The sequence below is a fragment of the Chiloscyllium plagiosum genome, chromosome 24, assembly GCF_004010195.1.
Source record: "Chiloscyllium plagiosum isolate BGI_BamShark_2017 chromosome 24, ASM401019v2, whole genome shotgun sequence".
In the NCBI taxonomy this organism is placed as follows: Eukaryota; Metazoa; Chordata; class Chondrichthyes; order Orectolobiformes; family Hemiscylliidae; genus Chiloscyllium; species Chiloscyllium plagiosum.
In genome coordinates, this window is record NC_057733.1 from 23,277,844 (window position 1) to 23,289,529 (window position 11,686).

General features: G+C 40.7%; 1 long non-coding RNA gene across 1 annotated transcript; it reads right to left on the bottom strand.

The window, feature by feature from the left end:
* Nucleotides 1-3,758: 3,758 nt before the first annotated feature.
* Nucleotides 3,759-11,484, bottom strand: LOC122561919. Its single transcript, XR_006315150.1, has 3 exons — nt 11,336-11,484; nt 7,084-7,150; nt 3,759-4,490 (listed from the first exon to the last, which is right to left on the bottom strand). It is a non-coding gene; the product is annotated as an uncharacterized LOC122561919 (long non-coding RNA).
* Between the last annotated feature and the right edge of the window lie 202 nt (nt 11,485-11,686).

An 11,686-nucleotide genomic window follows, 5' to 3' on the forward strand; every position in this document is an offset into this window, starting at 1 on the left:
ACAATGGACCACACCGCAAATTGGAGGAACAATACCTCATTTTCTTCCAGGGCAGCCTACAGCCTGGATGACTCAACATTGAGTTCTCCAATTTCAAATAACTTCCCTCCCCATTCCCCGACCCCCTTCCCAGCCCTTCCCCCTCCCTTCTACTACTCCCTGCCACCAATCAGATTCATTTCTCTCATTGACCAATCAGGTTGTACCCTCTGCCTGTCTTCATGTATCCCCACTTCACCACCCTGCCACCACCATCCCCTTTATCCTCAGCTCCCCCCACACCCACCCCTAGTCCTGAAGAAGGATTACACCCAAAACATTGACTTCTCCATCTCCTGATGCTTCCTGGCTTGCTCTGTTCTTCCAGCCTCCTGCCTGTCTATTTTGGATTCCAGCTTCTGCAGTTTTTCATCGCTAACCTCCAGTCTTCTGGTACCTCGCCTGTGACTATCAATGATACAAATATCTCAGCAAGGGGCCCAGCAATCACTTCCCTGGCTTCCCACAGAGTTCTAGGGTACATCTGGATCAGGTCCTGGGGATTTATCCACCTTTATGCGTTTTAAGACATCCAGCACCTCTTCTGTAATATGGACATTCTTCAGGATGTCACCATCTAATAGTTGTTAATGGGAACCAAAGGATATGGTTTACTTGGATTTTCAGAAGTTTTTGATAAGGTCCCATGTAAGAAATTAGCATGTAAAGTTAAAGTTCATTGGATTGGGGTAGTGTACTAAAAAGGATAAAGTACGTGTTGGCAGACAGAAAGCAGCATAGGGATATAACAGGTCTTTTTGAAGTATGAGTGATGAGTGAGGTACCGTAAGGATTAGTGCTTGAACCCCAGCTCTTCACAACATATGTTAGTCATTTAAATGAGGGAACCAAATGAAATATCTCCAAATTTGCAAATGACCCAAAACTAGGTGAAAGGGTGGTCTGTGAGGAGGATGCAGAAAAGCTTCTGTATGATTTGGACAAGCTGACTGAGTGGGAGAAGATGTATAATGTGGATAAATGTGAGGCTATCCACTTTGGTAGCAAAAACAAGAAGGTAGATCATGATCTGAATGGTGATGGGTTTGGCAAAGGGGGAGTGCAATATGTCCTTGTACACCAGCCACTGAAATTAACCATGCAGGTGCAGCATGCAGTGAAGAAATCAAATGATATGTTGGCCCTCATAGTGAGAGGATTCAACTACAGGAGCAGAGAGGTAACATTGCAGCTGTACAGGGTCTTAGTGAGAACACACCTGAAGTATTATGCGCAGTTTTGGTCTCCTTATCTGTAGAAGGATGTTCCAGCTATGGAGAAAGTGCAATGAAGGTTTACCATTCTTGGGATGGCAGGACTGATGTATTAAAAGAGACTGAATCAGTTAGGACTACATTCATAGTTTAGAAGAAAAAGAGAGGATCTTATAGAAACCATTAAGATTCTAACAGGACTAGACAGGATAAATACTGGAAAGATATTTCTGATGATGGGGAGTCGAGAACAAGGGATTCTAGACATGAGGAGAAATTTCTTCATCCATAAGGTGGTGTCCCTGTGAAATTGTCTACCACAGAAAACAGTTATGCCCAAAACACTGAATGCTTATAAGAAAGAGTTAGATATTGTTCTTGGACTAAAGAGATCAAAGGGTACGGGGAAAAAAAATGGGAATGGCACTGAGTTGGATGATCAGTCCTGATCATATTAAATGGTGGAGTAGACATGAAGGACCAAATGACCTACTCCTGTTCCGATTTTATATGTTACTATGTTAAGTTTCCTTCCAAGTTGTATTCTATCCATATCACCATTCCTTCACTGCTGTTGGATTAAATCTTGGAGCTATCTTCCAAAAGTCCTTGTGGATCTACTTGTCCGGTTACCAATCACATGACCCAGTATCGTGTCCACAACAAGAAGATGGGAAGGGTGGTGAGCTACATTCTTGAAAAGTAGACCAGCAGTTCAAAAACACAAAGAGAAAATGCTGGAAAATCTCAGCAGGTCTGGCAGCATCTGTAAGGAGAGAAAAGAGCTGACGTTTCGAGTCTAACTGACCCTTTGCTGAAGCTGTGACTTGGGAAAAACCAGCTTTGACAAAGGGTCAGTTAGACTCGAAACGTCAGCTCTTTTCTCTCCTTACAGATGCTGCCAGACCTGCTGAGATTTTCCAGCATTTTCTCTTTTGGTTTCAGATTCCAGCATCCACAGTAATTTGCTTTTAGTTCAAAAACACAACTCACCACCATCATCTTAGAGGCAGATAGGGATAGACAGTAAAGACTAGCCAGCAGCACTCGCTTCCCAGAAATAAGAAAAACCTGACACATTTCTCCATTTTCTACTGTTTACCTTCTTCACTGCATCTTCTATTCCACTACTCCTTCCTCCTCTCCTTCTGTCTCTTTACCCCTTCACTTCTTTTTCCTGTCCCCCTCCTCCTTCTCCCTTTCCCTCTTTCATCCTCCTTTTCCCTATTTTCCCTTCTTCTCTCCATTTTCACCCACCCTTCTCTTCTTTACCTTTCTCATTCCCCTCTTCTCCCCACCCTCTGACTGGTTTCAGACATCTCTCTTCATGCCTTTGGTGCCAATTTGTTGAATTCCTCCAAGAGGGAGTTGGAATTGTTTCTGATTATGGAGGACACCAGCTCTTTGTGAATGGGAATTCAAGAGTGATCTGGAATAACTCGATCGCTTGAAAATGACCTCAGATTTTGCTTCCTCATTTTGATTGAATTTTAGCTTGTTTTTGTACCTCTCCCAGGTGATCAAGTGGTTTATTTTTTATAAATGTGGAGTATTTATTATTATGGGAAGGGCATTACAGTTGTGTGGACAGTCTTATTGGTTGAAAGGCCTGTCCACTGTTACCCAGATGTCGATATATCGTTATACTGTTTGCCGTTGCTGTCTATTTGACTGGCAGTTTCAGGACTGGGTGACAACTTTGTGATTGGCAGGTATAAACAGGCTGGGATCCAGTGACCTTTTGTTTTATGATCCCTCAATATTGATGAGATTCCTGCCAGGTCCTGCACCGTCATTTACACTTACTGGTCAGTACGGAGTTAGCAGAGTTCAATCAATCTTGGCCTTGAAAACAGAAGCAGAATCAGGCAGGACTGGGAATATGACAACAACATCTGGGAAAATGCTAGTGGTTGATTGGCAGCTGAGAACACTATGAACTGTGATGCCCTTGTTGTGGAATAGTGCACCAATGCTCATTGCAAGAACTGTCACCAGGACAGGTAAGCAAACCACAACAAAGGAAGAACTTCAGCAATGAGAAATGGATTATTTATATTCCAGAGGCTTGGAATTTCATTGGATTTCATTCTCCATAAGACCATAAGACATAGGAGTGGAAGTAAGGCCATTCGGCCCATCGAGTCCACTCCGCCATTCAATCATGGCTGATGCGCATTTCAGCTCCACTTACCAGCGTTCTCCCCGTAGCCCTTAATTCCTCACTTTCCCACTCTGACTTTGGTGGCTTTACAGATGCAGTAGAGGAACAAGAGGCTTAGGCCCATGAGACGATGGGCCAAGTGCTGGAAAATGGGACTAGGATAATTAAGCAGTTATTTTTGAATGGGCGGAATGGCCCTTTTTTCTGTTGATGATTCTATTACTCTAAGAATAGCTTTCAGGAAATTCCTGGTCATGGTTTTTGTTTCAATCTCTTCAATGCTCCTTCAGATTATAACACATCTTTTTAAAATTTATTGAGACATAATATTGTGAAAATTATAACACATCTTTTTAAAATTTATTGAGACATTATAGTGTGATATTACTGTGGTAAACCTGGTGCATCAGTTAGGACCTGTGTTGAAACCTTTTCACAGGAAAGTTACATATACTTTCCTAACCATGATCCACACTGAACTGTGACAGCCCATTGTGACACCATTCACAGCAGAAACTCATTACAAAGTAAACAATCAAGTTCAAACTTCCATAAAGTCCACTCCAAAGCAAAGTTTAGATGTGATGATTTTTCCTCGCATAGTTACAACTCTAGCATCGTTCTAACAGGTGTGAGCATATGAAGGGCAACTAGCTGTCAAGGATATCTGGTGAAGACAAAAGGATAAATAGATATCCTAAACCGAGACCTTTATTTAGTTGTTGTTCGATATAAGGGAGTATGCACTCAGATGTTGCCCTTTGGAGACTAAATGGCTTGAGCATATTCTCTAATCCGGGTAAGTGTACCTCAGCTATCAGAGGTAATCCTGTAATGAGATGAATATTTTGCTTGTTGCTTTTTCCTGTTATTTCTAACTTCATATTCTAGTCTAAAAAGATTTTCTTGGCCAGCAGGCAAGCTGAAACGGATGTTTCAGAGCTCTGAAGATGATGTTTGCTATTTGAACTTTGAACTTTACAGACAATGTTGTAAGTGTGCCATGAAGCTTGGTGTCTCCTACCCATGGAAGTGGAGAAGCAATACGTTGTAGTTTAGTTCTCCAAGCAGCCCTGCAAAGAATGGAAACATTGTAAAAGAGATAGGTTTCTAAACAAGTAGAAAGAGTCAGTTAATTTCATTTGCTTTGCCCTTCTCCAGGTTCTGTTGCAGAACTGGGCAGAAATAACCTCCAAACTGATACGATAAACACCGCATTCAATCTGAAACATGCTTAATTATATATATATAGTCAGTTCTGGTATAACACATCCTTCGTTAATGCAAATTGGCAGTAACGTGATTGGTGAATAGGGAACACTGTTTATAAAATGCAAAATTGTAAAATGTGTGTTGGTTATAACGTGATTAGATTGCCAAGACTTTGTGTTATTTGTATTGCGTGATTTTTGTATCGCAAAGGGTCACACAGGATCGCAACTATCGTGCTATAGAAAAATTGATTATTTGTTCATCCTAAACAACAGGCATTGGGGAATATAATTTATTTCAAACAATCAAAATTTTCAGTCAAATTTGGAACTGGAGACTTTGATGGGGATGTGGGAATGATCATCTTACATTAATATTAAGCTACATGTATGTAGAGAGATTGTATCAAGGATGCTTCACTCATCCAGAGAAAGAGTCCCATAATTGCCACCCAGGTTGACAGGGTTTTAAGAAGGCATACAGTGTTTTAGCTTTTATTAATAGAGGGATCGAGTTCTGGAACCATGAGGTTATGCTGTAGCTGTACAAAACTCTGGTGCGGCCGCACTTGGAGCATTGTGTACAGTTCTGGTCACCGCATTATAAAAAGGATGTGGAAGCTTTGGACAGGGTGCAGAGGAGATTTACTAGGATGTTGCCTGGTATGGAGGGAAGGTCTTATGAGGAAAGGCTGAGGGACTTGAGGCTGTTTTCGTTAAAGAGAAGGTTGAGAGGTGACTTAATAGAGACATATAAGATAATCAGAGGGTTAGATAGGGTGGACAGGGAGAGCCTTTTTCCAAGTATGGCTATGGCGAGCACGAGGGGGCATAGCTTTAAATTGAGGGGTGATACATATAGGACAGATATCAGAGGTAGTTTCTTTACTCAGAGAGTAATAAGGGTATGGAATGCTTTGCCTGCAAGGTAGTAGATTCGCCAACTTTAAGTACATTTAAGTCATCATTGGACAAACATATGGACGTACATGGAATAGTGTAGGTTAGATGGGCTTCAGATTGGTATGACTTGTCGGCGTAACATCGAGGGCTGAAGGGCCTGTACTGCGCTGTATGTTCTATGTTCTAATATGATTTGAAGTAGGGCTAGGGTTAGTATTTATCCCTTAAATTATCATTCCAATCAAATTACCTGGTCATTTAACCCATTTTTGCTTATGGGAGCTTGTTGTGTTGCCATTTTCCAATATTATGACAATCTCTATGTTTGTTTCAGTTTGATGGGATGATACAGAGGGAGCTTTTATCCTCATGTAATTTGCCTGTGCCTGTACTTTGAGTGGTTGATAGGATTAGTGTAGAGGAGAAAGTGAGGACTGCAGATGCTGGAGATCAGAGCTGAAAATGTGTTGCTGGAAAAGCGCAGCAGGTCAGGCAGCATCCAAGGAGCAGGAGAATCGACATTTCGGGCATGAGCCCTTCTTCGATGAAGGTTTACTCTGCACCTAACCCCATGCTGTTAATCTGTTCTGAAAGTGTTTTGTGGGACACTGTGGAGAAAGGTTTCCTCTGTATCTAAGCCCACACTATACCTATCCTCCAACTCCTCTCCAATTCCTTCCAGTTGTGTGGAATGCACTCACCCAGGTCAATTCTTACTTGGAACCAGGGTAACATGCAATGGCTTCTTAACAATATTAGGACCAATTTCATTACTGGGCCATGCTCCAGTGTGGTTGGGGAGAGTTTCAACTAAATTGTCATGAGGATTGGCAGCATCACACAGAGGAGTAGAGAGGAATAAGACCATGAAATAAGAGAATGGGACAGTATGTGAGAAGAGATTAGCTCCATATCAGAAAGGAGCAGATTTACAAGGATTGTAAGGACCATAAAGATAGATTTACAATGTTTGTTTATAAACGTAGTGAGTAACATTGGTGAACTTCAAACACAGCTAGCCATGTGATGATTTGATGTAGTCATAGACAATGAAATGTGGCTTAAAAATGTTAAGGACTGGTTGGTTAATACTCAATACTATAAAGTCTTCAGAAAAGATAGAGAAGGGGGAGAAAAGAGATTTAAGTTATCAGTACAGTTTAGAAGGTATTGTTGAAGGTACCAGTACATATACAAGTTGTTGTTGTATCACACCAATTCTGCACCTGCCTTGAGAATATTTGATATTGATTCGGTGTGATTGATATGGAAAATGAACTGAACTGCAGTGTGAAAAGGAATAGATGGATAACCAAATGAAAGATAAGCCTTGAAGAGGTTTATGAAGGTGTGGAGGAATATAGATAGAGAGAACGGAATGAAGACAAGTGTGCGTCATGTTGCCAGATTATGATGACTGGAAGGCTGACCTCATCGTTGAACCAGTGAGATGACGCAAAGCACGCGAAAGCATGAATGTTATCAGTTTTGTTCACAAAGTTCACAATAAAGGTAAATAATAACATACAAAATAAGAGAAATAGATTCATACCATTAGTAAAAACAACACAGCTTCTATTGTTGAAGGATTTGTTGGTTCCATCTTGTGATGAAGTTATCTGAAAGAACAAGATTCAATTTAATTTAAGAAGTGTTTAATTCTTCCATAAATCCATCGACTTCCACAACTCTTTCGAACCCCAGATCTTCTCACCCATTTAATCAGCTGTCACAACTGACACATATCCTCCCCTTTCACGGAATCTTTGTCCCCCAACCTCTTTCAGCTCAGTTATAGACATTTTTTGTAAACAATTTCTGATTTTGAAAGGTAAAAGAAATAAAACTTCAAGATAATCACCCATCCTTCAAACACTGAATCCCATTCCCACACAATTATTTCTTGCAGTTCTTTGTGGAACAAATGAGTTGAGCGGTATTTTTAAACTTAATTAGTTCAATAAAACACAATAAGATGGCAGGGCAGATGGTGTATTGCAGCTGTAACATGTGGAAGCAATGGACACCTCTCTGATCAACAACAACCACCTGTGTAGTAATGTCTTAAGCTTGATGTTGGTGAATTAGTGTCTGAGCTTGTTCCACTCCAAATCTCTCACTCAAGGGTGAAAAAATTATCCGGGCATTTGCTTCCAAGAAGCAGTCACACCCCTTTTCTCCAGAACTGGAGAAAAACAAATGGGTAAGGCTTGCCATCAACCATCTCCATTGTATAACAATGCCTTTCAGCTTTAAACCATTCTGGGTAAACAGTACAAGTTGGTCATATGGCTGAAGTGCTTTATTATCTGAAGACCCAAGGTTGTTTGCAAAGAACTCCACTGTAGAATGTCAGCCACACACCAGGGCTGTAACACCGAAGCTAATTTAAACTTGGAGTGACGACATCTTTACAAAGCCTCCTAGCCTGATCGCTAAATCCAGGTCTGCCTGTAGAGAAATCCCACTTCTTGCTACAGACAAACGTTTAGTCTCCCCTAGAATTAGGAAACACAGCTTCAAAATATGGGGTCACCCATTTAAGGTAGATGTGAGGAAGAATTCATTGTCATTAGTGCTTGGAGTTGTCTCTCCTAGTGAACAGTGTAAGTGGTGATCACTGAATATATTCAAGGCAGAGTTAGACTGAGATGGGTGTGAAGGGTTATGAGGGGACAGACAGCAAAGTAAAAATAAAGTCTCATCAGAACAACCATGGCTTTATTGACTGGTGGAGCAGGTTGAGTGGGCAGGTGACTTTTACTTGCTCCTATTCTTTGCATTTTTATGACTTGGCACTCAGATTGTTTCTGGAGCCTGTTCCACTCCAAATCTCTCACTCATAGTTTCATAGTTTAATAGTAATGGAAGGAGGAGTAGGCCATTTGGCCCATCAAGCCTGTTCCGCCATTCATTAAGATCATGGCTGATCTGTCCATCATCTCAGCTCCTCCTACCTTCATTATCACCATAACCTTTAATTCCATAACATGCAAAAACCCATATATGTTCTGAATATATTTAATGAAGCTGCCTCTACTGCTTCCTTGTGCAGAGAATTCCATAGATTCACTGCTGTCTGGGAAAAGCAGTTCCTCCTCATCTCTGTCCTAAATGTACTCCGTGTAATCCTGAGGCCTTGTCCCCCTCAACCTAGTCACACCTATCAGTGAAAACAACTTGCCTGCCTCTTTCTTACCTATCCCATTAATAATTTTATGTGTTTTTTTATAAGATCCTCTCTTATTCTTCAAAATTCTAGTGAGTACTCTCAATCAGAACAGATGGCTCCATTTCATTTTATGGTCTTCTCTAATCTCTTCAAAGCTCACAAAACCTTCTCATCATTTGGGTTGATGTGTACATAACTGGAACACTAGGGACTATTTGGCTCAATGCTCCTCTGTAAGGTTTTTCTGTCCTTAAACACGGCATTACTCATCTCCATGACTGTTTCAACTATCACCTCACCCAAGATCAGGCACTCATTATTGACTGCCCAGATTGATCTAATCATCCTGGAGCATCTTATCCCAACCAGTGTAAATACACTTTTTCCCTTTGTAAACAAGCCTCAAAGCCTTGAACACTTCAATCAGATCTCCCCTTGACCTACTCCAGTTGAGTAGAGGTTGGAGTTATTTAATGCCTCCTTGGACTTTCCTAATTTCTTTAGAGTCACATCAGAAAATCTCTCTGGGCCCTCGCTATGGCCTCATGCCCAAAGAACAATACAACACTGGGACACTTTCTTCTATTCATGTCTCACTGAATGAACTATATGTTTGATATTGCCTGTTTCTTTTTGTTCTCTAAATTTTAGAGTCTAAGACACTTTTTAAACAAGAACACCACTGGTTTTCCTTTTGTACGGCTTCAAAGTCTTGTCTTCTGAAGGGTAAAGATTTGGGTATCTGATGCATGATAGACTCACAAATGCTATGTTAAAATCAGTGTCTCTATTTTTCCATTGCTAATACATTTATTGTTTAGGGTCTAGCTCCATTCAAGATTACAGAGATAATACATAATCTCACATTTCTATGCAAGAAACCACACAATGTAAGCTGTTGTGTCCACCTGATAACTCTTATACTCTTCCTCAAACTCCATACATAACAGCAATGCTTTTAATAACTCTGTAAAGATGCTGAGAATCTATATCTTTCACTAATGGGAAGATTCAAAACACACAAAGAATGGCAGGTGAATTCTTCCCCCAAATCCACCAAAGCACTGTGGAACTTTGAACCATAGGGGCAATTGTTGGGAGAAAGCCACTTCCAGAAGTTGACATTTAAACATGGGAGAGAGCCAACCCATGACTGGAGGAGCTGTGAGCAGTTAGGAAGGCAAGTTACATTATTGAGGGAGTCACCAGGGGAGCTGAAGCTGCCTTTTGCCATGGGCTGGAACTTTTGTTGAGCAGGAGAGGGTGCATTGGGTGGAGAAGGTGGTAGCAATATGATTCAGTGGAAGAGAAGACTGTAAGAGGGGTGGGCGAGTAGGAGATTGCAAGAGTGGTGGGGTTGAGGAGTGGTCTGCAAGATGAATTGGTGGAGAGGAGACAAGAGAACTGTAGGGCGGAGACTGCAAGTAAGTGGGCCACAAAATTTTGGACAGGAGGAAAAAGTTTCAAGTAGATTTTGGATATGGAAGCTATAAGCAGTAAGAGAAGCTGGAGGCTACAAAGGGTTAAGGGGAGAAGGAGCCTACAAAGGAGGCAGAGCAGTTTTAAACCCATCAGAAAATAAATATTCAGCTAACTGGGAGTCAAGAAAACTTGAAATCACTGGGATAATGAATTCTTTGCAAATGAATGTGGAATCTGCACTTTTAGGCTGCAGAGGTTCAGGAGCTACTATGTGGGTATAAACTTGTGGTGGTTCTACCAGTTGTTAAATTTAAGTCTGAGATTCAGTGAGATGCCTGTCTAAAATGTTCCAGCTTAATGCAAGAGAAACATAGTAATTGTGACCTCAACCATTTGTATCAGGTGTTTGAGATGATACTTGTTTGGGTGTGGGAGATGTGTGTCAGTTATTTTATCTTTTAAAATAACTTTTGTTTTAACTTATATCCATTGTTTTGTACTGTGGTGTCTAGGAAACTAATGCGTTACTTGTGTGCTCTACCGCATTCCTGATGAAGGGCTTTTGCCCGAAATGTTGATTTTCCTGCTCCTTGGATGCTGCCTGAACTGCTGTGCTTTTCCAGCACCACTCTAATCTTGACTCTGATCTCCAGCATCTGCAGTTCTCATTTTCGCCTACTCTACCTTTATGTGTAATGGTGCATTGATACTTTTGGAGGATATTGTTTAACCCTACTAATTCTGTTTTTGTCTGAATCCAATATCCCATGTATCAAAACAAATGCAAAATGATATTATTTTGTTGTAACTGTATCACCTAATAAATGAGTTAGTGAGGACAGAAAGGAGCCCTGAAAACAAAAATATAGCCCTCAAAAATAAATAATACCCCCCAAGAAAATCTCAAAATGAGCTCTCATAAATTGTCCTGGTAAGAGGATGTGTGCTCGACACAGAATGGTCTGCTAGATGAAAATGAGTGGTTATTAAGGAATAGACATATTTAACAATTACAGCAGATGTACGCTGCACAGAGATTGGTCCAATGTGCTGGGCAGACTAGAACACAGTTCATGGTTGAGGTAACTGTACTTACTGACTTGTCAGAAGTTCAGACACAAAACATCAGACATTTAACCTGCATTGTTCAAACATTCAAGAAAACAGACAACATTTCAATGACTGAAAGATGAAAGCTGTTCTTTCTTACCTCAAGTGGTTTCATAATTAAAACAATGGTTCACACACGGTAAGTCAGTAGATTCTGTCAGACCCTTACCACCGTCAGGCAGTGAGTCTTTTAGGAAGGAATAGACTGAATTAGTAGATGAGATGGTTTTTAAAGGATTGCAAGAGTACACAGCTGGAAATTCCAAAGCATAAAATAACGTAGTTCCTTCCTCAAATTGATTAATAATCAGCAACTGTGAGGCAAGTGAAACAAGATATGAACAAGTTCCTTGTAAAAGGACTGTGAAGTTTCTGGAACAAAACAATAAAATTCAGCAAGATACTGAATGAGAATCAGAACTGCACATAATGTTAAAACTTCAGGCTGGGT